Raw genomic sequence first — 25883 nt, 5'->3', positions numbered from 1 at the left:
TGCGGGTTGACTTGCAGTTTTGCTGGCTTTGTGGGTAATTTTCCCTACCATGCCTCCTGCAATTATTTCTTAGCTAAATAATTCATAGCAATCTTACAAAAGTAATAAACATACTTATTTCTTTTTAACTGATATTACAAAATGAAAAGTAAAAAGAAAAAAAAGAAAAAGGAGAAAGGGAAAAGGGGAAAATCAGTGTTTTGTGCTCATATAGAAGGACCCCCTTATATGGGGTCTTTCACTCTACAAAGACTGGGTTGATGCTGGGCTGCTGTGTGCTGGTCTTGAACACGTTGCTAACTATCCCCTCCCCTGATATTACTACACATCTGTAGATTTCACGAAGGAAAGGATTTTGGATGTCCAGTATTGACAGACCTGTGTGAGTTATTTTGTAGTTTGAGGCAGATGACTGAAATTAGGCCTGGAATTTTGAAGTCTTTAGAGGGATTAACAAAAAGAAACCCAGTCAAATAAAAGGACATTTTTGACCAAGTGAGCCAAAAAGCCTTTGGGATTAAAAAACAACAAAAAAAAAAAAAAAACAACCAAACAAACAAACAAACAAACAAAACACACAAAAAAACCAAAAAGGAAATATATATTTCCATTTTTATAATTACATTTTTATATATAAATGGAAAGCATTCACACAGAATAATTCCGGTAAGGAACAGATATGCTGTAGGCATAGCATGACCTGCAACCCTTTGGAGTAATTTTTCAGATTCCAGTAGTCCTTGGATGTGGCTTAACTGATGAACCTAAAAATTCTACCCTTTTTTTACAGTTCTTTCAAAATTTACCTAATCTAACTGCTCACTCACACATGCACGTGCAGCTATGTAGAATCCTACTTTTTTTAATGTCATTTGCACAAGATGTGTCTGGTCTTTCCACAGGAGACTGTGACCACATAGTGGAACATCAGTAATGGTACCAGAGGTATCAGAGAATATAACTGAGTAGGAACATGCTCAGGGACTATCCCTCCCACCCCTTCATCACTGCTCCTCCCAGCCCCCATCATTCTCAGCAGGGAAGCTCTCAAAGCCTACAGATACAGGATTTTCCTGGCTCACAGCAAAGTATCAAAGGTCAAACAGAAAGAAATCGGTGTAGAACATGTTCTGTAAAGATAAACTGCCTTTTTTTAACTACAAAAGTCAACCAGGTACAGAGCAGATGATTCTTTAGAGCAATCTTCAACAGAAACTGTTTTGGAGGAGGTTTTCCATCTTTAGACATTTCCACTGATAAAACAGATGTTACTTCTCCTCAGCACAAAGTATGTCCTGTACTTGTCAAGCAAAAGGACTTTTACATAGACACCAAGGAATCCACCAGGCTAGGAGTTACACAGTCCTTAATCATACAGTGGGAGGAACTCTCTAGATACATGTTTTCAGTAGATATTACACACCTGAATGGAAGTTGCCTTGTTCTCCTACCTTCTTCAGCTGATTCCAAGAACAAAGTTCCACAGCCTTACTGTGAAATTTCTCTTAATGTGGCTTCAGTGGGAATTTCATGAGTATAAACAACTATCTGTATAGGACTGCGTTATCAGACCATCCTCAGCAGTGACACCACTGTGCTAGGAAGAAAAATGGTTTAAGAGCAGGGAACCAGAGACTACAACAAATAAAACTTTTTCATAATTTATCTTCCTTTCTTTCACAACTTGAGAACCCCCCAACTTGATCATGAGATCTTGGAACTATGGGTTTCTTCTGAATTCTGAATTCTTCTGAATCCAGTTATATATTTTTCTTTCTCTTTTGCTGAAAATACTAGTGTCTTTTGTCATTTTGGCTCCAAAGATTGTATCTGGATCTAAACTATTGTTTTCTGAAATTTTGCAACAATAAGTTTGATCTAGGTCCCAAAATTTAGAACCCAAATTTTGCTGAGCTTAAATCTGGAATAGATTTTTGCAGCTGAGAGGTTGAAAACAAAAGCCTAGACAGTCAAGATTTTACAATGGGAATATAGCTAGAAGCACTACATGGTGCACAAACAGGAAGATCTGAACCCGTTTATTAATTTTAACAAACCCAGTAACTCACACATTAATTATAAAGGATATATTCCTTTACAAGATTCTTCAGTGTCTCTATCTGATTTAGAAAGAAAGGTAATCACGCTATTTTGTCAAGACACAAAAAGAGTATTTGGCAGAACTTAAGCAGAAACAGATCAGAAAGTTTTTCATATTAAGTTCTTTTCTGTTCCCTTTCCAATTAGGGCACTTAAGAATTTTGCAAACTCTGAAAGTTAAAGTAGCTTTGATAAGAAATACATCTGTTAAGGTCTTCTGATTTTGAAGACCCTAATTATTTTTTCAAACATTTCTTGGATAATTGTCTTCCAGGTTGTTTGATTGAGATGAAAACTACTTAACTCATTACATTATTCCTTTAAGAAATTATATTTCTGCATCTGCCCTTCTTCTTACTCATAATTTTCATTGCAGTGACTTTCTTCTAGAAGACAGTGAAACTAGAAACTCTTGATGTTAAAAACCTGTACGAAGTTTGTCTCTCAAGGACTATGTTTTGCACTTTTATAGTCTGTTCACATAAGTATGAATGTTCTGCAGAGGTCTCCATAGCTTTATCTGACTAGCCTCCTGTTTTTTTACCAAAGAAAGACAGAAGTGTACAGCCTTTCTCTGGAGAGGTTCTTTGACTTTTAAGGTTGTACTAACACACAACCTCCAGAGAGTCCTTTCCTCAGATGGGATCCACAGGAGTCCCTTGCTCCTGGAGAAAGATAGCAGTCTCTACAGCAATGGTTCCCTTTGCACCCTGCTGCAGAACTTTGAAGCCAATCTGAAGAAACAAAATATGAATTTTCCAAGCAACTTGTCTTAGCATATCTTCCAGCATTTTTGCTTGATGATTCAGGAAAAGAGTAATTTAACTGGGTGCCAAGGAGGAATTCTTGCCAAAGCAGACAGGTGATTCTGGAGTTGCTTTCTGGCCAGAGAGGCAGCTCAGGCAGAGGAGCCATTTCTGCAGAAAGCTCTTGTTCCACAGATATGTGAATGTCTTGCAGATGGGAGTCACCCAAGAAATCCTGAATGTCTCTATCAATCACCTTCATATCTCATGGATTATCACTGATTTCAATGGAGTTACACAAGAAACAAATGTGGTCTTAACAGATCACTTCTCCAGATTCAAATGCCTTACACCGTTTTAGAAAATGACCATGAATTTTAAAAGTTATTCGATAGATGCCTTGTGTCTAAGCGGAAGGAAGAGTATAGTGGATTCTCAAAGAAGTACTTTGAAATCCTTGCATTCCTTGTCTGTCTGTTACCAGGCAAACTGTGATTACGGGTCAGTGTTGATATTGTACTGATGGTGTAATTACAACACAGGAAACGCAGGTCAATATCTGACTTCAGAGCCAAATTACAGTGATCAAAATTGGTTTAATGTTACATAATGTTACTGTTGTATATACATTGGTTAAATACAAGAAAGTACAGGTATCAGTTTCTTATTTGACAAAGATTACCTACTTAATATTTCACTGGGGGTTTAGAATGGAATGTTTGTAATAGCATTTATAATTTTAGTACCTCCCTAAGATTTAATTGCAATTTTCTTTTAGATAAGGATTTTCACCTTCTTTTTTGTACACAAGGTAAAAAATAATCTGCAGTAGATAGATACATTATTTTAATCAATTAATATGGAATTTAGGTAGCATAGAGCTAATACATTTGTACAAGAAAGTAACTTCTTACTATTGAAGCACAAAGACATAGAAAAGAAGTGTTCTTGAGATGAGCAAAGTTTTGTGAGAAAAATAATAGAAAAGGGTTGAGGGATACTGCACTGAATGTAGTGTTGAGCATCAGTGAGTGTCACTTGCTTTGCTTTAAGAAAACATAAGCAACTTATGGAAGATTTCCCACACTTTATTGTGTATCTCCCAATGCAAGACAGGTAGGAAATGAGAAATTGCTACATTTTTCTTTTGCCTTTTAGATCTTCCTATTCAGAAAGTTACAATGTAATGACTCTTCATAGCAAAGAAACTGACCCCACAGTATTCTTTAATTCATTTCTTGTTTCCAGAAATCCTCAGAAAACTGTAGAAAATATGTTATTTCCTTACCAATAACCGCTTTTCATAGAGGAAGGTAACAGCACCTTTCCATGAAAATTTCATGGTTGAAAGCATGTTGATAATCCCATTCTTTCCTTTTCCAACAGGAAAGTAAGTACCCATTCCTCTAAGGTGAATTTTTGCAGCCTGCCAGAACAGCACTATGAAATTGTTTTGGGATTTTTTTTTGTTTTGTTTTGTTTTTCATGCAGAAATCCCACTGTGTTTTGTAGACATTAATAAAATCTATCTCAGAAGACCCCTATATCATATAGGGACTGCATACGTATGCTGGTTTCAGATGTGAAAGCTGAGACACTGGTATTATTTTATCAACTTCTGTCATTTATAAAGAATTTGTAATGTTACAGACTGAGATGTCTCCTCTCCCATGCCTGCTATTCAACCTTGACATGGAAGCTGTTCTTCACGGACTATGAGCAGTGTATCTTAAATCTGAATTATTTAATACGCATCTGTGCCTAGGCAAGAGCTTTCTAGCAGCCTCTCAGGTATGGTGTGCTAGATGCATTTTATTTTCCAGAGTTTCATTTGCAGAAGCTCTGGAGAAAGGGAGATAACTCCTGACTGCCAGCAGGATGCTGTGGGAATGCCAATCTCCATATTCAGATTATGCCAATTTGCAAGGTCAGAAGACATTCAACATGCAGAGAATGACAAAATGAATTCATAGTGGGCTACAGTCCCACTGCCCTTTTTGCGAGTGTCTGACAAATGCAGTGCTACCCATTGAAAGGGAAGATAGTGCAATAAACCTGTGCTGCTACTTACAGTCACCTCAATATCTACCACAATTTAGCTGCTAAGCTGATATACCCTCAGAGGTCTTTTCCAGCTCCCTGTGAAGGTCTCCTCTTGACACCTCTCTGAGAAGCACCGCAGCCCTGGCAGCCAGAGGCATAGAAGTTGGAGAAATTCTTCACACTGGAAGCTGGTAGGTAAAATGGACTTATACTGGTCTGTCAAAAAAATGTAAGCAGATAATGTGGGTTATAGGCTAATGTCAGTTCAGCCCAGCACTGCAGTGGTTCATGTTTTTAACTGCATATGCTGACAAATGGTACCCCAAACTCTTTGGCTCTGTGGTCACTGTGTTTTGCAGTACCCAGGGCAGTGAGACACTGTCCATCCTGGCCTTATCCAGGCCACAGATTGCCTATCTCTGCTGCCCTTACCTGAGTCAATGTTACCTGCATGGTCTCCTTGATCTATGAATAGTACAGTGGAGAAACCAGAGAGAGGATCATTCCTCTCCTTTCCTCTCCACACAGAGCCGAAATGAAGGATACACAGGATCTGCAGGTAGAGGAATGGTGTGGTGAGGAAAAGCTAAGGTAAAGTCCCTGCAGGATGAAAAAGGGCACCACCTTCCTACAGCTAGCTATACCACCATGCTTTATGTTTCTACCAAGTGCTGATGTCCTTCAGGGAGAACTCCTATCCCCAAAAGCTATGTCTATACAGATAAACAAAACGAGGCTGGGACAGACTTTTGAGCAGTGCTGAGTAATTTTCTATAACTCTAATTTTAAGCATATTCCTTTGGATGATTTTAACCCATAACAACAAACACCCTCCTAGACATTGCCTGGTCATGGGCAGGTTATAGTGGAGGTTATAAGAAAGAGAAAGAATTTGATCAGGAGGATGAGAATGAGGGGAAACTTACTGGGAAGAGTTACAGAACTTTCTATAGCATACCACAGTTGTCTGCTATGAAAGTTGTGGATTTAGCATCGTTAACTCTGTATAGCTTGCATTCAGGAGTTCTGAAAAAGTAGACCCAGCCCTCTGTAGGACACTACAATTATTTTAAAATAACTTCTGAAACAGTAATCCAGATGCTTGGAAGAAACACACTGATGTGTGAAAATTTCAAAAAGGATAAATGAGCAGATCCACATAATTACAGGTCTGTCAATCCAACATTGATCTTTGGCAAAATAATGGAAAATCTGCTATGGGAATTGATTCATAAAGAATTAATGCAAGGAAATACAACTAACTCCAATAAATATGGGAAGCAGATGTGATCAAACTCACTTAATGACTTTTTCAGATCAGAGAGGAAGTGTGGTTTATAAAGGTAAAAAAGGCTGATAGAGTAGACATGTCCAGGACTGGTACTGCATAATGTTTCATTTGCCAATAAATTCAGAATTATATAAAATTGAGTTGGCATGCACCATATAGATTGGAAACAAGCTATTTATCAGACTTAAATTGTAATCTTATATGAAGAATTATCATTAAGCAATTATGTTTCTTCTGGGAGATCTACACTGCTGAAAACATTTGTCAACAGTCTGTGCAATAACTTTAAAAATCACTGCTAATGAAGTTTGCAAATGTCATCAAAATAAGGGCAGCAAAGTAGGGAAAAAAAGAAGAAAGGAGGCCACTGGTTGTTTAGGTAGTTAGGTGTAATCTGTTTATATAAGAATAACTTTTAAGGAACTTTGGAGTTGCCAAGGACAGCCAGCTGAATGTGACCTCTGAAAGCAATACTATCACCAAAAATGTTAGCACTGTCCTTGGATAAAACTGGACTGCAGGCAGGATCTCATGAGAGCGGAGTAGACTTACACTGAAAACTCAAAGAGCTCAATCTGCATAGTTTACCAAAGAAATGTAGTTAACCAAAGAGAAATATTTGATGTGATGTGTTTAGTCCAGAAACATCTTTGCGGGGAGCAAAACTTCAACAATGTTGAGAAAGGCAAAACTAACCAAATCCAATGCCTAGAAGGTAAAAATAGACAAATGATGGCAGCTCTTGTTGTCTGCACTGTGGTTGTTGGAAGACATGACTGTTGTAGTCCTTCAGACCTTAAACTCATCAATCTATACAGACCTTTGGTTTCACATGTAGCAGGGATGCTGAGAGGCCAAATTCTGATGTAACTGCTGTTAGTTTCAAACAAAATCCAACATATGGTTTCTCCATAAACAAGAGATTATATCCCTGCTCTCAGATTGCTGTTCTTCATACCCCATTATGTTGTCATGGTCTGTCATAATACAACGTCACTGTCTACCGTGGTTCATCTCTCCAAATATACCATTACTCTGTTATTTACACTATCCTGAGAAAGTGGTGAACAGATAGATTTAGTTTATTTAAGCCAATCTTTATTCACAGTCTCCTAGACCTAGGCTGAGATATTAGTAACTCAATAATGATATTTCAATAGCTTTTAAAGAATGCTTTAAAATGAGCTGATAGTCTATTTTTTATAATAAAAAGTGTTATGTTATTGGGGCAAAAGTTGCTGACTAATAATTCTGCATACTTGAAGAAGAACATGCCTACGTAATTCAACACTCTGGAAATTGTAACTAAAGCAATACAGTTGCTGTCCTCATTGTCTTTCAACTCAATTTCTAGAATACATGCAGTGAGTTTGCACGTAAACAGTCGTGTTGGGCAAACTAATACTATGTCTAGTAGTCAATCCAGGTTATTATCATAAAATCATTACTTGTTTGTGCTATGTCACCTAGAGGTTTCACTTGAAATCAGAGAATCAGTGTCGTAGGAACTACCTTTGCCCAGACAGCTTATGGCTTAACAGTTGAGACAGATGAATGCACTTCATCTCTAGTAATGAGGATTTTGCAGAGCAATTTACTTTCTGTTATGCTTGATTAAACCTATTAAGCCTTTACTGACAGTTGTGCAACCCCATTACCCTTCATAAGTTTAGACAGGTATAACAGGTTGGACCTCTAGCAGGAATTAATTCTGTGATTTTTGCACAAGAACAAGAAGAACTCAACTCACTCTCTTAGCTGTAGTATTGGCTCAGCAGGATGGACAGCAGTGAAAATTACCTGCAGTGAAAAAGTATTTTTGGTTCTCATTTACAGGGATGTGACTAGATATGTATCTCTGCTGAACCGAAAGATTTTTTGTTATACCTTTAAAAATAAAAGCGGGTTTTAAATAAAAAGGAGAAGGCTTCAAAAATGCTAAAGTAGTTCCATTGAATAGCATAAAGTGCAAGTAAAATTGCTTCTAGTTAAACTAAGGAGTGAACCAGTTCTTAAAACTGAGTAGGTAGAGCTGGTGCTGCAGGCATGGTTAAAATGCAGGATCTATTAAATCTAAAAATAGATATTTCAAGATCTATTTTGTTACTGAAACTGAGAATGACATTTTCTTCTTTGCCAAGACACTTTCCATAGCTAGGAAATAAGTATTTAGTTCACTGCCAATTTCTGCTCACACGAACACTAAATGCAAAACCTTTGACTGCCTTCTATGGGGCAAATAGCAAGTGGGCAATGTTTAATTATGTAGGATTATGTAGGTAAGAATAGGCGTGGATTTTCAAAATCTGTATCTCACACTCCTGAATCCTTGTATGTAAGAACTTAGTAAACAAAGCTTAGTGCATCATCACCCTAAGCAAATGTTTAACCAGTATCAAAAATTACTTGACCTATATAAGCTTTATTAAGAAAATATCTTTTGAGCCGTTATTGTAAATAATCACATGTCCTACTTGGGAATAGGCTTAGGGACAATACACTAGCACTGGGAAACATAGTAATATGTATCCATTTAAAGTGTGTTTTATGGGAACAGCACAAAAATTCCCAAATTCCTACTGACAACAAAGGTCAATGTTACTTATTTTTGTCTCTTCTTTCTGCAGAATTAACAGCATATATAAAAGAGCTTTTCAATGAAGAAACAACTGACATGAATAGGTATTTTGCTATTGATTACAATATGACTAAAATTTCTACCATGATATTTTGTCACCTGTCCAGTACAACTGGTATCACATGGAGGTTATGTCTGCCTTAGCAAGAAGAATGGACCAAGAGGAGCAGATTGTAGAAAGAACTATATTGTTCTCAGGACCTAACATCCACAGTTTAAGAGATTTTGTTTACTACTGGTAAACTACTATTGGCTCTACTCTGGTCCCATAACTTGAATACTTATTTGTGGCTGGAGTGCAGTAGGAGTGCCTCTGGAGCACATTTTCCGGTTTAATTTCATGCAAAATGAATTCAGCTTGGCACTCGGAAACCTCTGCATGCTGTGAACCAGGGCAGGGACTACTGGGATATGTACTTCAAAAGTACTTTACTGATCTGAACTAAAACTTTAACATGTACTCAGAGCATCTCTACTCTAGGAATGCTTCTGGTCTGAATTAGAATGAGCAAGTGATGGAACACACAAGAAGTAAAAAATAAAAATAACACTCAGACATCAAAGAATGCTAAAATGTGCCATTCAGCTTTATCTCAAGTTTTGAAACTGAGAGATTTGTTCTTGTGTATCAAAAGTCATATGTCAGTTGTTGCAGGAAAAACACAGCTGAAAAAAAAAATCTTTGCTTGACTCATATATGTCAGTTCAAATTGACCAAAACTATTCAGAAAAGAACAATTGAAATTTGTAACATGTTTTAGAAAAAAAGGCTGAAAAAAATTAGAGACTATAAGCATTTAATTTTAAAACTTTAATGGTGAATTTGTTAAAAGTGTGTTCAAAAAAAAAAAAAGAAACTTTGTCTAGAAGTATATCTATACCACTTTTTAAAAGGCTATTAAAAATATTTTGGGTCTGGTATAAGAAATATTTCTTAGATCTGTAAGAATATTTACTTTTATTTTAGAAGCTTTTATTATTGCAAATACCAGCCTTTATTTTAGCTGAAAAAACAACCACAAATTAGATGATTTTTCTCTGATTTTTCATTGTTCTAATTTGTACTGCTTGTTATAACCACAAGTTGGAAATACATAAATAACTCAAAAAGAAAAACATGGAATGGTTGTGGTAAAGCAACAGTTGTAGCAGTGTTTTGATTGTGTACAACATCTTGGCCACGAGGAAAAAAAATCCAACTAAGAAATAAAATAAATCAAAATCACCAACATCTAATTTTTTTTTTTCTGATGTTAAAAGATTTCTGGTTTAACCCTTGATATGAAATTGCAGCTCACCGTATGTCATACAAAAATCAAAATATTTTCTAGGATATCTGAGTACAACTAGGGCAGGTTTTGGCAAATAGACATGCTATATTTGTTCTTTTCTTCACAACATTTTTTTTTATTAGAGGAACTTGCTTTTAGACAAATCACATTGCTAGTTATCTGGTTCCTCTTCTTGTGTGTCAATGATTCATTCTGACAGGGGAAGTTTAAAGCAACAAGTAAAATATAACAAACAATATCCATCACCATATAGGGAGCTTGGCTAAAAGCTTTCTGTCACCATTAATAATACTGTTTGGTTTTCAGACTCCCCATTTATTGCATTAGTGGCAGATGTAAAATACTGCAACAAGTAAACAACTTTCAGTAGGTTCTACCTATGAAAATTTGGCTTCCAAATGAGGATACTTCAAACTTCCTCTAGTTATGTGCATAGCCTGATGAACAGACCTCAGAGTGCGTATGCAAAAAATATTTATGCGACTAACTCACACTGTTTCTATTGTGTTATATCGTATGACAAAATGCCTCACACTATAACATCAACACAAGAAAATATCACTTCTCATGTCCTAAATTTATATAATTTGTTCAGAAGTAGACAGTTTATGCACTACTATTTCATCTTACAGGGACTTTGAGCCACATACAGTTAAACAGTTTTCAGCTATAGACTCAAAAATTGCAAGCAAGTACAGAAGATATTATTATTCAAAGCTAACCTGAATTCAGGAAAAAAGAAAAATAAAAGAAAATATTTAATTTTAAGCAAAGAAACAGGCCCATTGTTTTACACTCATTCTTTATGTGAAGCACATACTGATGTGCTCTGGTGGAGTGGGACTAGTCTGAGCCCCACAGATGTAAAATGACTAGAATCCACATACTGCACTAACACAAAGTCTCTAGAAATTTTTGACACAGTCCTTGGCCATTTTGTACTGTAATAATACAGTACTGTAAATACAGCAGTGCAAATAATTAGTTTTTTCTTTTTCCTTCATTGACATATATGGAAATCTTCACAAAACTTCTAACATATTTTTCCCCAATTATTTAAGAAAATGGATAACTGTAAGAGAAAAATAATTTTTTTAATTAACTGAAATGTATATATAAACTTCTTCAGATAGTGTTAGATAACTCAACAAAATATTTAAATTCCTTTTAGTGCCTTTAAACCATAATAGAAATTTACATTTGCACAAATTTCAGGGGAAAAATGTTTGATTTTTCCGAGGTTAAAAAGAATTCAGACAAGCTAATGATTGAAATTCATGGATAAGTTTGGTACCTCCAAAACCAAATTTTTTTTTCCAATATGCATCTAATAAAATATGCTCTTTTATGAACTCCAAAAGGTGTTGCTATGTCACTACATAGCTTTAGAGTTGTTGTATAATTCTTTCATTTATTTTATGGATAGAAGTTAAATTTCTTATGAACATACTGCTTTACCTTAAATCCATATGGCTGAATGGGGAGGGGGGAGCCCAAAACATTAGACATTCCTTTAATATTGAAAACTATAGAGATATTCTTAATTTGTCTCAAGAGAGATCATAATAAACCAAAGATAATTTTAGCATTCTGCTACTTTTTTTCCTGTGGAAACTTACTTTGGTAATTTATATTAATTTATTATCAAGCATTTGGGGAAATTACATATCCATTTTAATTAGCAGTCACAGGACTGTTCCTTGCTATTTTAATCTGGAGCATTAAAGTGGGACTTTCACACTGTGCTTTCAGCCATGTCTTTCTTTCATTCTGCCCCACTCACATACTCATATGTACATGCATGTGTATAATGCTAAAGCAATGTACCAAAATTAATTACTTTTTACAATTTAACTAAATTGAAACCACTGATGTGTCTTTTCAGAGCACATGTTAATACTAACCCACGAGTGAGTGGGGATGATGCCACTGAAGTTTCCCCAATATGTATTAATATTTGTGTGTGTGTGTCTGGTTTCATATGTGTATCAATATAGAGAAACAGAATTGAGACAACCATTTTAATTTACACAAAACGTAAAGCAAACCTGGAGTCACAGAAACTACTACTGCAGAAATCAGTTATCTCAGTATTACAGACATTGCTTAAAATTTGACTTGTTTGGGTTTATTTTGTTTCCTACAGTAACAAATTATTTCACCATATTAGCAAAGTCTGTGTTTTAACTAACAGCTAGACTTCCCTTTGAATGTTAAATTAACACTATGTGATTCAAGTTTACCAGTAAAACACTAGGCTAAAGCCTGGGTCTGGTAGTGCAATCCTACAGTAAAGAATTAGTGAGTATGGAGAAAAAAATATGCATGCCCTTGCCTTAGAGCCAGGATGGCTTGTTATCCAATGTTTTGAGTTGTTTATCAATATCATTTCTTCAGTATCACCATTGTGATACAGACACTTCATGTATACATGCAAAAAATAGGTCATACAGATTCCCCTTAGCTAATACTTCACACTTCTTCATTTCCAGCTACAAAGAGAGATGCAGAGATCCACACTGTAATTTGAAGATAAAGCATCATGTATTTGATAAGAAATATTGTTGTTAATCTGATGTAAAATTTAATTCTTCATTAGTCCATTACTGGCCTTAGAAGATAGAGAGCAATTATTTGTAAATAGGTGTTTCTGCAGACTCTAAACACCTCACAGTAGTAAAGGAATTCAGACTGAAAATCCTCTTCACAAGCTGCAGGAGCACTATTTTCTTCATGTTACCTACACAACAGTGAAGGTCTTAACTTCTTTAGTCAAGGGAAAGGTTAATATCAATATAAGCAGCTGGTAGAAAAACTGTGTCAAGTCTGATTTAAATGTAGAATTAGGTGCAATTGGTAAGATGCTCTTACTCTAATGGAGAAACCTGGGAAACAACATGGAGGAACTTGAAACTTTGAAGCACTGAATGACATTACAGTGGTGGTGACTGTATTGGTGGACATAATATGCTGACAAAAGATAGCACCAAAATAAAAGTGTATCTATCTCCAGAAATGTACACCCATAATGTGCAAAGAAACAAGAGATGAGAAAATGAAACAATACTTGTTTGGGTAAAATCACATGTAGAATATAAGATAAAATAGATTCTGGTAATGCTGGGAAATTGATGAGTCTGTTATTCATCCAAGAATCAAATCTAGACTCTAATAAAGATTATTGTGCTGTCATTGCAAAGATATATATAACAGAGAATTATCTTCTTGTGAGGAAAAACAATATGACTGGCTGAAATAGTATTGATATATCCCTCTGAAGAAGTATTGCTGTTAACTAAAAATGCCTTCAGTGTGCAGTATTTAATTTGTTTAAAATGAAAAAAAAGAATGCAGTTAAAAAGCATGAAAGTTCTAAGTCTCAAAAAGACAGAACTTCATCTAAACTAACAACAGCCGACAGTACTTCTGAACTCCCGAACCTGGAAATAAGCCTTGGCCATCTCCCAAGTGTATGAGAGCAAAACCTTGGCACACATCTTCTCCCTTCCCTTGCTGAACTTTGATTTCGATGTGAAGGAAATCTGGGCGCATGAGTCAGGAGGGAGAGGCGCCTCCTCTGACACCATGCCCTATCTAGGGATCAACCAACTGGGAGTTCAGGCACTGTGCCGGGTGCAGAAGCTGCTGAGTTTGGATGCAACCCAAGGTAACTATTTAGGGAGTCCGGCTGAACTAAGGAACTCAGGATTTGATTTTGGAGGCAGCCTGGAATCTCTCCATGTCAAACCTGCTAAAGCTATCTGGAATCTGTATGCCAGTCAAGGAGAAAAAAATGTTGTACGAGAACTTTCCAGGCCTAAGTGGAAGAATAACCATCTTGAAAATGACATTAAGCATAAGTAAAGAGCCTACAAGGAATGGAAAAAAAGGACTGATCACCAAAGAAAACGATGATTTCAAAGTCAAGAAATACAGCTCTAAAGTGAGACTTGGCAAAAGTGAGACTTGCTAAAAGTCAAACTGAATCTGATCTCATAAAGGAAATCAGACTAAATAGTTCAGTTTTCTTCAGGTATGTAAAGTTTTCTTCAGCTATTTCTCCTGACATGGAGAAAATGTTAGGAAGTTGAAAGACTGCAGTGAGAATGAGATACACATGAAAGCTCCACATTTGATTGGGCCAGTTTATATTTGGCCAAAAAAATGTAAACACGATTTCAGTTTTCAATAATGTTCATGTTGTTTAACATGGAATTACACACTGAGAAGCAAAAAAGTGACATCCACAATCAAAGTGAACATCATACCAAAACAGTTTATTGAATTCAAATTGAGGTTACTCAGATAACCTGCAGTCTCACAAATTTGGAAGAAGAGGTATATGAAACCCAAATTCCTATAGCAATTGGCTGGAATAAATCTATCAACCCATTGGCAGTCCTGATAATATGTATTATTGTGTAATAATACACAAATGCAGTGCTTGCATTAAGAACAGTCATCCTAGCACCGACAGGGTCCTTTACCCTGACCTCAGCAGTGGAAATTTCAGTGAAATTAGGCCTGGAGACTTCAAAGACTATGTAATAGGGTTTTGTCACAGGCAAATTATGCAACACTAGATACTGATGTCTCTTTTGGCCTTTTTTTAATTAGGTAATGTGAACCTCAGCACAGCAATTGGTATACGACCACTGCAAAAGCAGTTTACTGAAGACACTGGGATCCATGAAGGAATGGTATGGTTGGTAAACAAGGGACTCCCCATAAAGTTGCCAACACTGGAGATGAGGTGTGGGGCTAGAGGAAAGCTATTGCAGAATCACCTATTCTCTGTGTGTGTGTGTATATTAATACTATTTAATATTTCCAAAATTACTATGAAGCAAACAATATGAGTATACTGGTGAAGAAAGTAAATTAAAGAGAGATTGGGGGTGTTCACAAAGACTGAACTTCAGTGGAACTAATTTCTCTGGGATTTTCCTGTGGCAAATGGTGGATGAACTTCACCAAGCACAATTCATACCAAGTCATGAGGCTCTTGTTCTGACTAGTCTTCTAGGTAAGCTATTTTCCATCCCTTGGCTACAGAGGCAGCCTGGGAAGACTAATTGTGGCAGGCTAAAGCTGGTTTCTGCACACACCTCCTCTGTTGCTACATTTTCCTTCTGTGCCCTCCACTTGCATTGTCAATACATTATTAGATTAGAATAGAGGAAAAGCAAAATTACCTTGAAGACTGAAGTAATAGGAACAGGATGAAATTCAACAACACAAAATTCAATAGATACATTGCTTTTATAAACTGGAGACCACTTTTAAATAACCAAGGAGAGCAAGACCTGGAAAACCAGCAGGGGGGCAGCCTAGTAGATGTAGTCTTGACATGCATAGGTAGAAGCATTTATACAGCGGCAGACACTTATGAGGTGTCATCCAAAACACTGTATACAATTCTGGATGCTCACATTAAGAAACAAAAATTTAAATAGAAACAGGCTAAAACTAGTGTATGAGAAACTCACAAAGACAGGGAAGTAGCAATGTCAAGAGAGCCAAAAATTTTGGCTTATTTACCCTAGCACAACAAAGTTTGAGGCAAGAAGTGATTGCCATTTATAAACATGTTAGGGTGGTAAACAGCAGGGGAGAGAAAACACTATTCAGACTAAAAGACATTACTGGCAAAGGAACTAATGGGTATAGACAAGCTATTAATAGCTTTAGGGTGGAAATTAAATGGTGTCTAACCATTAGAGCACTGAGGTTCAGAAGCCAAATTCTGATTGTGTAAAGGAAAAAACATACAGCAATTTCTGAGAAGGAAGCTGGACACTTCATGGAGTGATGGTACGTGGTAACCCTCATGATAATAGGAAGACTCAAGGATGTGGGGTGTCTTGCCCAGCTCGAAATTGCTCTTCACTCTTAGACGTTATCTCTGTTTTAAAGGTGCTACAGGACTTGCTCCAGCTAAGACATGAAATTTGGTGTAACTAGAAATGAAACCTGGGCTTGAGACACTCATTCTATGATATAAAAGAGATTTGAAAGAACTACCACAAGGAATCCCAAGTGTGGCTGAAAATCTTGCTCAGTCTGTGGTGCCCTTCAGCAATGGAGAGCACAGCTACACAGCTCCAAGCCCCCTTAACAAATCCACCAAAGATTCCAACCCACGCTGTGGCTTTCAACCTATCTGTACTGCTTACTAAGAGGCACTGCTCACTATGCTTCATTTTATCAATAAATTCTAGAATCCATTAAAGGGTCAGTCTGGGTGAGTATAAATTTTATGGCTATTTTACCAAGAATTTCCCAGAACTGAATGGTCCTATAATAGACATGACGTGTACTAACAGAGCAGAAAACTGAGAAATCTATGGGCCCTAAATAACTTGAACTGGAGAATTTTTTACACTTCAGCCTTGGAAGAAAACAGAGAAAGAATCATTCAAAATAATTCAGCTTTATAATTTTTATTTAGTTTTAATTAATTAAAATTAAGACATAAAATCCCTATGGCCTTTGAATTTTTATTTTTTTCATTATTATGTCAAAAATTATCATTAATTGTTCCAGGTTGATAAAACCACAGTTGTCTCCTTTTCTTATGGTTGTAGACTGCTAGGAAAATTGGCTTCTAGCCAATAGTAAGTATTTTTGTGTTACTCCAGCCTCAGAATGGTAGAACAAATCAAGCTTCAAATTTTAATGTTATTCTGTTTGTAGTTTCAATTTAAATTTCATGTATTGCATGGGTTTTTTTCCTTGGCTACTTTTTTGTCAACTCTTAAAAGTAATTTGTGTCTTTTTTTTTTTCCTTATAAGATGCATTGGCATAAGTAACACATAAAACATGCTTCTATCATGCATACAAAAAGCACGTAGAGCAAGATTTGAAAATTTGAAATATTTGCAAGGCAAAAAAAACCTCACATAAATGTATTAATTATATCTCCCCCAAGACCGTTTTCTTATCTAAGTATTATCCCATACCCTAGCTTGATTTCTTATAGTTCATTGACCCATTTGGTAAATTCACAGACAAACTTTGGCAGAGGTGTAACTCGATAATTAAAAAGTATGTTATCTCTTGCCAGCTTGTTATAGCCAAGTGTAAGCTGAACGCTAGCTTTCCCTAATCCCATCAACCCAGTCTGTAGGAAGGGTCAGGGGTCAGTAACTGCTTCTAAAAACACTGTTCAATTGAATCCAAACAAGCTCTTACCTACTAAGCAGCTGCTCACAAACAATTCGGAATCTGTCCTCATTACCAATTGTTAGGGGCTCCCTTTGCAAGAAAAGCCCTGTTTTGAATAGGCCTCTAATGCACCAGTAAGTCTTCATCTGATAGGCTAAGATCTAAAGTTAGCAAATTTTTTTACTTTTTTTTTCCCCTCCTAGCAGAAAGAAAAAAAAATAGAAACCAGCTAATACTGGCTGGCATATCTACTGGCTGTGGCAGGAGGCAAGATGTTGATTTTCAAACCACAGTGTTGTACATCAACTAGGACTTCTAGGAACTGAAAAAAAAAGAGTAAATACAATAATATACAGAATACTGTGGAAGGCACAAACTGTTTTTCAGTGACTGATAAAACAAAAAAAAAATGGCTGTGCTGGGAGAAAGAGCTTTAGAATATCACGGAAGGAAAATTGTATTCAAACATTTTAGTCTATTGAACATGAGAGCAACATCGTTATATCCAGTGGTTAGACCTAGTTTTGCTAATTATCAAAAGGATGCTGATCCTCGTGCCAGAACTTGTAGAAATTTTTATTTTGTTCTTCTGTGTCACATATCTAGTAAGCTAGAAATGTCTTTGGAAGGAATAGGTGAAGATGTAGATACCTGAAAACTTGTAGAAGAGGCAATTCTTACTGACAGTATAGCTTGATACCATGTACAAAAGTAGATACGCGCCCTGATTTGAACATGCACATGTTTATTCCTTGGAATTTGTTAAAGTATGTATCTTCCTTTATTAAAAATGAAGACACCTTGCACCAGTGACCAGCTATTGCAACAGACGGTCACATCTGGAAACTGGTATATAGGCTACCTCCACAGCTGTAAACTAGGAATCTTTTAATAGTCCCACTGGTTTCAGTGGGGGCAGAATTAATCCCTCTCTGACTGCTCTTATTGTTTATCTTTTAAATACATGTTGGTTCTGAAATCCTTTTTAGATTGATAAAAATAATTGCAAAACCATCAGTAGCTTACAAATGAGGGGCTGTACAGAGGTACTTCACCAGCACCAAACCTCTATACAATCCAGTCCTGACTTGATGAAAATGAGTGCGTGCTGGTAACTCCAAGAACGAGAATGAGGTGCCAGAGTCCTGAGATTTTCAGTCCCCTCCTCTTATTCCTGAGCTCAGTAGCTTTTTCAAGCCACCTTTGTGGAGCATCTTCTTTCTTTCCCTAAGGTTGACCAGCTGTACTGGCCAGGAAAGTGAAGTGCACTGCAAGATTCCCTAACTCAGGTGCAGAGTTCTATTACAGCAACCCATGCACAGAGTTTAGGTGCCTTACACCCCTTGATGTCCCTGTGAAATTATATGATAGTTCTCCTAATTTTATATCGCAGTTCTGGAAGCTGTGAAGATCAGGTTTCTTTTTCTGTGCTGTTTCTTTTTTTGCTTTCTGCTGTGAAGATCACAGTTCTTCATGGGAGCAGTTGATTTTCATTATTCTCATTGTTCCAGATGGAGAAACAAATATTTTAGCTAACTTTACCAAGACAGTGCTAAGAACAGGGAGTTGTTCTGCAGAGCAAGAGAACAAATCTTGTGAATATTCTTGCAGCAGTTTCTGCAAAATTTGAATTGCACATCAGACACTAGTACAAGCATTAGTTTTCAAATCCATGCAACTTATTAAAAGATAAGTGAAATTGCTATAGAAATAGACACCATTAGAAATACGTCACTGAAGTATATTTTTAGTTTTATTTGAAGCCTTAAGGATACACAAATTCAATTTAAGTGATATAAAATTCTCAGACTTCCAGAGGCAGTAGTCCATAAGAGGACTCAGTATATTAGAAAATATAGCTAATAATTTAAACAGCAAAAACTGAAGCTGAAAATGAGATTCACTGGTTTCCAGCAGCTATGGTTTATGCATGTATGCACTACTGGGTTGGTTGTCTCTGTGCTTTCAAATTCCTCCAGCCTCCACAGAACCCTTTCTATGGGTTCATTCAATGAGACTCATTAAAGACTATTTTTCTAAGGGCTTTGGATGCTGTCTTTTTTATACACTCCCTCAAGAGCAGAGATGAGAGTGATGCCAAGGTCTCAGCTTCTCTGTATGCTGTTTTATCACTGTCCAGCCTCCCTTGCTGACTCCCCTCTGACTCACTGGCGATACACTCATTATCCACTTTGGCAGGCAGACATTCAGCTATTCCTTCAGAAATTAATTTGCCCAGTGGTCTCTGCTTCCAGAAAAAGAATACCATAATGCAATCCAAATGATCACACTGCTAACTTTGAAAACATCAACGCCAGCAGTCAGTCTTTGTGGAGTAAGTTTGTAGTCTCAGCACATTTCTCAAGGGAAGATATTTACATACCCATAACACTATTCAAAATTGGCAGGCTTCTGAGGCTGAGGATGAAGGGGTTGGGACTATCCACTCTGCCTGCTAGGAAAGACACGTTGGGGCTGCTGTTTGCTTCTGCGCCCCACTTGGTTACCTGTTCTTATGCAGAGTGACAAGAAATGGGTTCAGATATGGGGACTTTAACCCCACAGTGCCTGTCAGAGACAATTCCTGTAGCAATGTGGCATTTCTGAACTGGTTCCTCCTTGTTTTCTCCCTCAAAAGGACGCTGCAAAGGGTGCAGGTTTTGGATGCAGCTTAAGATACAAATTTTTAATTGATCTTACCTACTTAAAAAAAAATTGCAGAACAAGCAATTTTTATTGTTAGACTTGAAAGTGGCTGAGATTCAAGAAGTCATGGGATTACCTTATAAAAAGAAGATTCTTGGGATATATTTCATTTTTTAGTTATATTTCTCTTTTTTAATTCTTAAACTGATGGGCTTCTAAACATTGCAGCATTCCTTTTTCATAATTGTCCCTCTGGAAATGTTTAGCCAAATTATGCTTTCAGCCACCCTAGTATAAACCCAGAGTAGCTCCAATAAGTTCAGAGGAAGAAGGCCAGTTTTTTATCAGTACAACTAAGAAGAAAGTTTGACTTAGGGATCTGGTATACTGCTCTGCTGTTTCTAGGAAAGTTCTGAGCAAAATACAAGTTGAAGGTTTTGAGGGGATTTTCTTCATAGATCAATATCCAAGCAAGTCTAGTCAGCTAAAAAACAAGAAAAAACAAAACCTCCCCAAAACCTACCCCACTTTATTTCCCTGACTCTGTTAATCACTTCTCTCTGAATGTTTCTCTTTGTTTGGTTTTGAGTCCTAAATAACAGCAACTTGCTAACAGCACGGACTTGATTTAAAACTAACAATGGCAGTCTAAAGCCCCTTGAAAAAGGGTTAACCATAGACTGTACACTAAAGTATCTGCTTAAAAAAAATAAGTCTTTAAATCATTTTATGTTTAAGAGAATTTCTTTGCAACCTTCCCCTTATAAAAAAGAAATAAAAGAAAAAAAAAAAGTGAGACCATCTTAACTGTAAGAGCAAGTTTATTCAGGTGGTATGAATCAGACAGGGCTCACTGATGCAAACTATAGCCTCAGAAAGCACAGCAGGCTCTGAGCCTCACAGGGCTGCCCCACGAAAAGAAGCATAACAAAAACCAGAGAAGAACAGGCCTGCCGTAATCTCCTTGCCCTGGCTAGAAAACAGGGTTGAAGGAAAGCTGCCCTCTCATTATGGTTTTGGTCTCAAGGTTAGAATTAGACCCTTAGGGTAAGCAGCTGTCAATTAGAGATAACTCCAACCAATGCTGTCTGAAATCTTGGACTTATCTCCTAGCAACTCCCCTTCTTTCAGGGCAGCAACCCTCCGCTCTGTCTTCAACTCAAGAGTCATCCTGAAGACAGTGAAATAACCTTTTCAATTTGGGCAGATGCATAAAAAATCCAGAGCCTGCTTGAAGCCTGTGTGACTTTTGACTGAAGCTGGGTTTTAATCTGGGTTGATTATATATTTGCTTTGTTTTCCACATTGCAGATGTTGAGAAGTGATTTTGCTAAAAGGGTATGCTCAATTAATACCTACAAATTCAGTAGGGTTTAGGCACACAGTCATTTGCTCTAAGGGATGCAGGGTTATCATGTTTGTGCATCTGCTGGTGCATCTCTCCTTCATGCTGCCTTTTACACCGGGAGAAATTTGCCAAGAGTTGAGAATTAGGAGTGGCCATGGTTACAGCAACAGCTCTGGAGTCCTCTATCTAGTGTGGCAGGGTATACGAGCACCGACAAGAATAAATCCTATTAAGAAAAGCATGAGGTTATGCACCATTTGTGTAGGAAACATGACAGAATTTGAGGGGGAAGTTTAAAAGGCACCAAAAGCCACCTCCACCTTTATTTTCAGGGTTTACCATTCAATAGATGTTTTTAGATCCACATCAGTCCCTTTTCCTAACCTGGTGAAGGATCTGAAAGAAGAGAGGGAGAGAAAGGAGGAGCAGCAAAAGAGGAAAGGGGTGCTCACGGTAAAATAAGGAGGGGAAAGGAGTTTGTCTTTGATTCAGCTGGGGCTCATGTTCACAAAGAGATCACTCAGAAATTTTGTACAAATGGCAGGAGCAGAATGTGAGCGCAATGAGGGGCCTAATGCAGGCATTTGTCCTGTAATCAAAGATTCAGCTCAACATGAGTCCTTTGTGAGACAACAGCATCATTCTCCACCCAGGCTAACCCCTGAATGCAGAGCAGCTTTCTCAAGCAAGGCAGGCAGGATGAGCCTCACATTTCTTTGTCTTGTTTGGAAAATATGATTTTTTTTTTATTATTTTTTTGCTATTCCTCATTTGTTTCTCATCTAAAGAAAACGTTTCTCGATGTGACTGTAGTAAGCCAGAGGATGTTTGCTTGAGTGGAGGCACTCTCAGGGCAAAAAAAGAAGCAGATGGGCTGACATGGTGGGGTGAGGGCAGCTCTGCGCTTGGTGAGAGTGTGCAGAAAAATGGCTGACATTTCCATGCTAGCGAATGTATGATGGGCATCTTCCTCTGTGTAAGCACAATTCCCCCTTCCTCAGGCTTCAGCAGCCCTATATAGATGAAACACACACAGATTCCTTTTTTCCTTCTTAAAACCATTTGGCAGTAAAATTTCTCAACCTTTTGAAATATGTTTCTTTAACAAAAAAATTTTACCATTTTATTTAAATTTTAATCTGGACAAAAGTACTTTTTCAGTTGGGTTGCAGTAGAAATCCCCTTTTTGAGTTGTAAACAGTGTTTTTCTGCATATATATACTTAATGCCACTGTAGAAAATTATTTTTAAGTGAAATAGAAAATAAAAAACAATGTTTATCTGCTTCCTGATATTTTTACTCCATCTGAACATTACCTGATATAATCAAGTATAATCAATTATTTTCAGAATTTGGTTCTTGAGAACTGGAAACAATATGCAGAGAGTAAATCATATTTGCAATCCTTAAAGTTTTACAATGAAACAGTACAGAGGAATACAATTAAAGAATTGCCACACAGAAAGTGAACATTAAACTAAGCAGCCCAGTTGAACGTTTTGTTATCCAGGGTTACAGCAGCGTAAACCAGGGTGGTGCTGTGTCAGGGAGGAAGGCAGGTCCCAAATTCTTAAGAATCCCATTAATTCTTTACTTTCTTCATTTGCTAAGTGCTTATCTCTATAGAGAACTGACTGCTACCTCTAGCACTGCTAAAGGTATTTGTTGAAAAGGCTACCCAGAAATGGGCTTAAGCCTACATTCCTCGTTGATACCACAGGGAGTCTTGGAAGCAAAAAGCTGAGTGTTTAAATTTCAGACAGACTTATTTTAGACACAAACCTCATACAAAATAACCAGAAATGGCAATATTACTATTTCAGCATGCAGTGTAAAGTTTAAAATATTGCTGAATACTCAGGGACAAACTAAAAAGGGAAAATATAGTTTCAAATACTAGATTTTTTTGGTATAAACATAAATGTAAGGAAAATATTACTGATAATGTAATCTTACTGTTAATGTAACTGAAATTGTATTTGAGATAGCTGTTTGATACGTAGCATCATCTTTTTGCTTGATTCTCCAAGACACTGTTGTGATTCACCTGTGTGCTGTATGTGTGCGAGTGTGTGTGTATATTTATGTGGGCATACATCCCTTTGGTGCCTTGCAGCTGAAGATTTTGAAAGCCTAAATTTTATACGTTTCTGTCTGGTTGTGTGTGCAATTGCGTTTACCTATATTTTCATAACCCATATACCCAAAACACAGTGAAAGTCTAGTTGCATATTTATAATGTAAGGCTTTGTTGCATTCTTGCTTAATATCTGTACACATATCCAAATTTATATTTGTCAAAAGTGAGAAAATGTAAATCCCCAGTGGATTTTTTTTTTTTTCCACATGGCAGACGTGTGTTTTTAATTTCATATTATAAATCTGCAACATTATATAGGATTGCAAAAAAGTTTTGCATTTTCAAACTAGGCCTGGCTTTCATTCCTGGTGTGAGGTAATCAGTACCATACCCCTTCTTGCTGGGGAATAAAAACAGAGAGAGCCCCGCAGGCTTTGTGGCCTACCAGGCTGCCCTGGGCATCGCCGTGAGAGTTCCCAGTGTGATTCAGCACTCCGCCCCTATTCAGGGACCGAATAAGAATGTGCTTAAGTGCTTTGTGCTTCGAAAACATGCTTAAATGCTTTGTTGAATTGGAAACTAATTAAATGACTGAAAGTTCAAACTTAATATCTCAGTGTAAGGAATGTGTGAATTTTCCCACAGGAAAGAATAGCACGCTGTGAAAATATGGCCCGAAAAATTTTGTTTGTTTCCCTGGGTTTGTTTTGTATTCAGTTTTGGGTTTTGGGTTTTTTTTCCTCAGGAAATAGGGTATCACTAATTTTCAGAGCCTTTCCTTCTAAATAATTTCAAATATATTTTTTAAACAAGTGCAAGAAAAATTAAAAACAAAATAAAAAATTACAATTTCCCTGAATCAATTTTTTAGCTAAATTATTACTTTTTTTTTTTTTTTTTTTTTTTTTTTTTTATTTATGACATCTAGTAATGCTACTTTGATGATGGGGTTTTATTTCTCTTTTCTCAGATGTTAATTTTTACATTTTTTTCCAAGTGCCTCACAGAAGGTTGGCAAAGTTCCAGAATAACAGCTGGAAGTGAGAAGGAATGAAAAAGTATATCATAGAAATTCAAATGAGAAATAGGATATACATTTTTAATGGGTATGGTTATCACTCATTTGAACAAATTATAAATGAGTGATTGTTTTTTAGATTTCCAGATGTCTTCAGCTCAATGCTGGATGCCTTTCCAATCGACAAATACAAGAGATGATTAACTTTACAGAATGTCTGTCAGTTGAAATTCAGATAAAATGGTACATTCTGGCCTTCAGAACTCAAAGCATCAGAGATAGGAAATTCTGGAAAACTGGATGTAAGCTAAAGGTACTTTATTTCCTGAAAAGTGACTTTCCTTTTTTTTTTTTTTTTAAACATGTATTCTTTTTTTTTCTGTTGGCTATGTCCAAGAAACCATACACATAACATCAGAAAGGGTGGCTGTTAAGATCAGATCTATTGACATAATTAACTTATTTGCAAACAGTTTAATGTATTTTTGTCTGAGTCTGCCTTCTTCCACACACCAAAACTACCCTGATTCAGCTCCTTGTGAATTAGGGTGTACAGCAAATAAAGGAACAATCATCTAGTCCAAACATATTTGCATTCTTAATATGGTGCACACATTCAGGCAAGCTGCAATTTGCATGAAGACCATGAGCCAAGTTCAGTTTTGACAGTAGCAGGCATAACTTTATTCAAATCAGACAAGCAGCAGGCATTTACAAGGGACAAGAATAGGTGCTGTGTGTTTGCTGCATGTCCATGCTCCAGCACAATTCATTGCTGTTGCTCAAAACTTCACATTTTCCTCAGATGGACCAGAGCTTATCAAAACTAAATGTAAGTTTCAGCTGCAAGTTTGGATACATATGCAATAGCTGGCAAGATATATAACTTGATTGTATAGCTAGGTTTCAGTGTGAATAGTAAGCATACTTAAAAAATCATTCTCTTTGCAAGCTTTCATAACAGGGATTAGCTGAGAAGCAACAAGCCAGTATGCCTCCGGCCACCTTCTAAGCATCCTTGTAAACTCGGTCACAGGCAGAATCAGCTTCACTTTGTCCAAAGTATTCACATTTTTTTAAGTGCCCGTTGTCTAAGTGTTCTTGCTAATACTTTAATGGCAGTTGTACACCCCAGTGCTGTGGAGCTGGCTGATGTGTCTTGCTGTGTTTCAGCGAATGTTGTGAGGAATCTACAGCAATTAGCTGTTCATGCCTCTGCTTTCCTGTTTTGTGCCTTCCCTTTCATGTATCAGATGTTTGTAAGTTTTCCATTAGACATTTCCTGCTTCTAATAGATGTTTGTGAGGCTTTTGCTTTGAGCTATCAAGGCTTCAATTTGTGTTGAGATGCTTGGTTTTCTTTTAGGGCTGAGAGGTCTTTGTACTCCTTTCTTTCTAGAAAACATTATAATCTGGAAAAAATAAATAAATTGTACTTTGCAAAAAGTGAATATGACTCCTTCATCTAAATGGCATGGTTTGCACATGTGTCTTTTGTCAGCAGATCACTCCT

Source organism: Strigops habroptila, chromosome 6, assembly GCF_004027225.2.
Source record: "Strigops habroptila isolate Jane chromosome 6, bStrHab1.2.pri, whole genome shotgun sequence".
NCBI classification, from domain to species: domain Eukaryota; kingdom Metazoa; phylum Chordata; class Aves; order Psittaciformes; family Psittacidae; genus Strigops; species Strigops habroptila.
The sequence above is the reverse complement of the archived record's forward strand: the minus strand, read 5'-3'. Positions refer to the sequence as shown.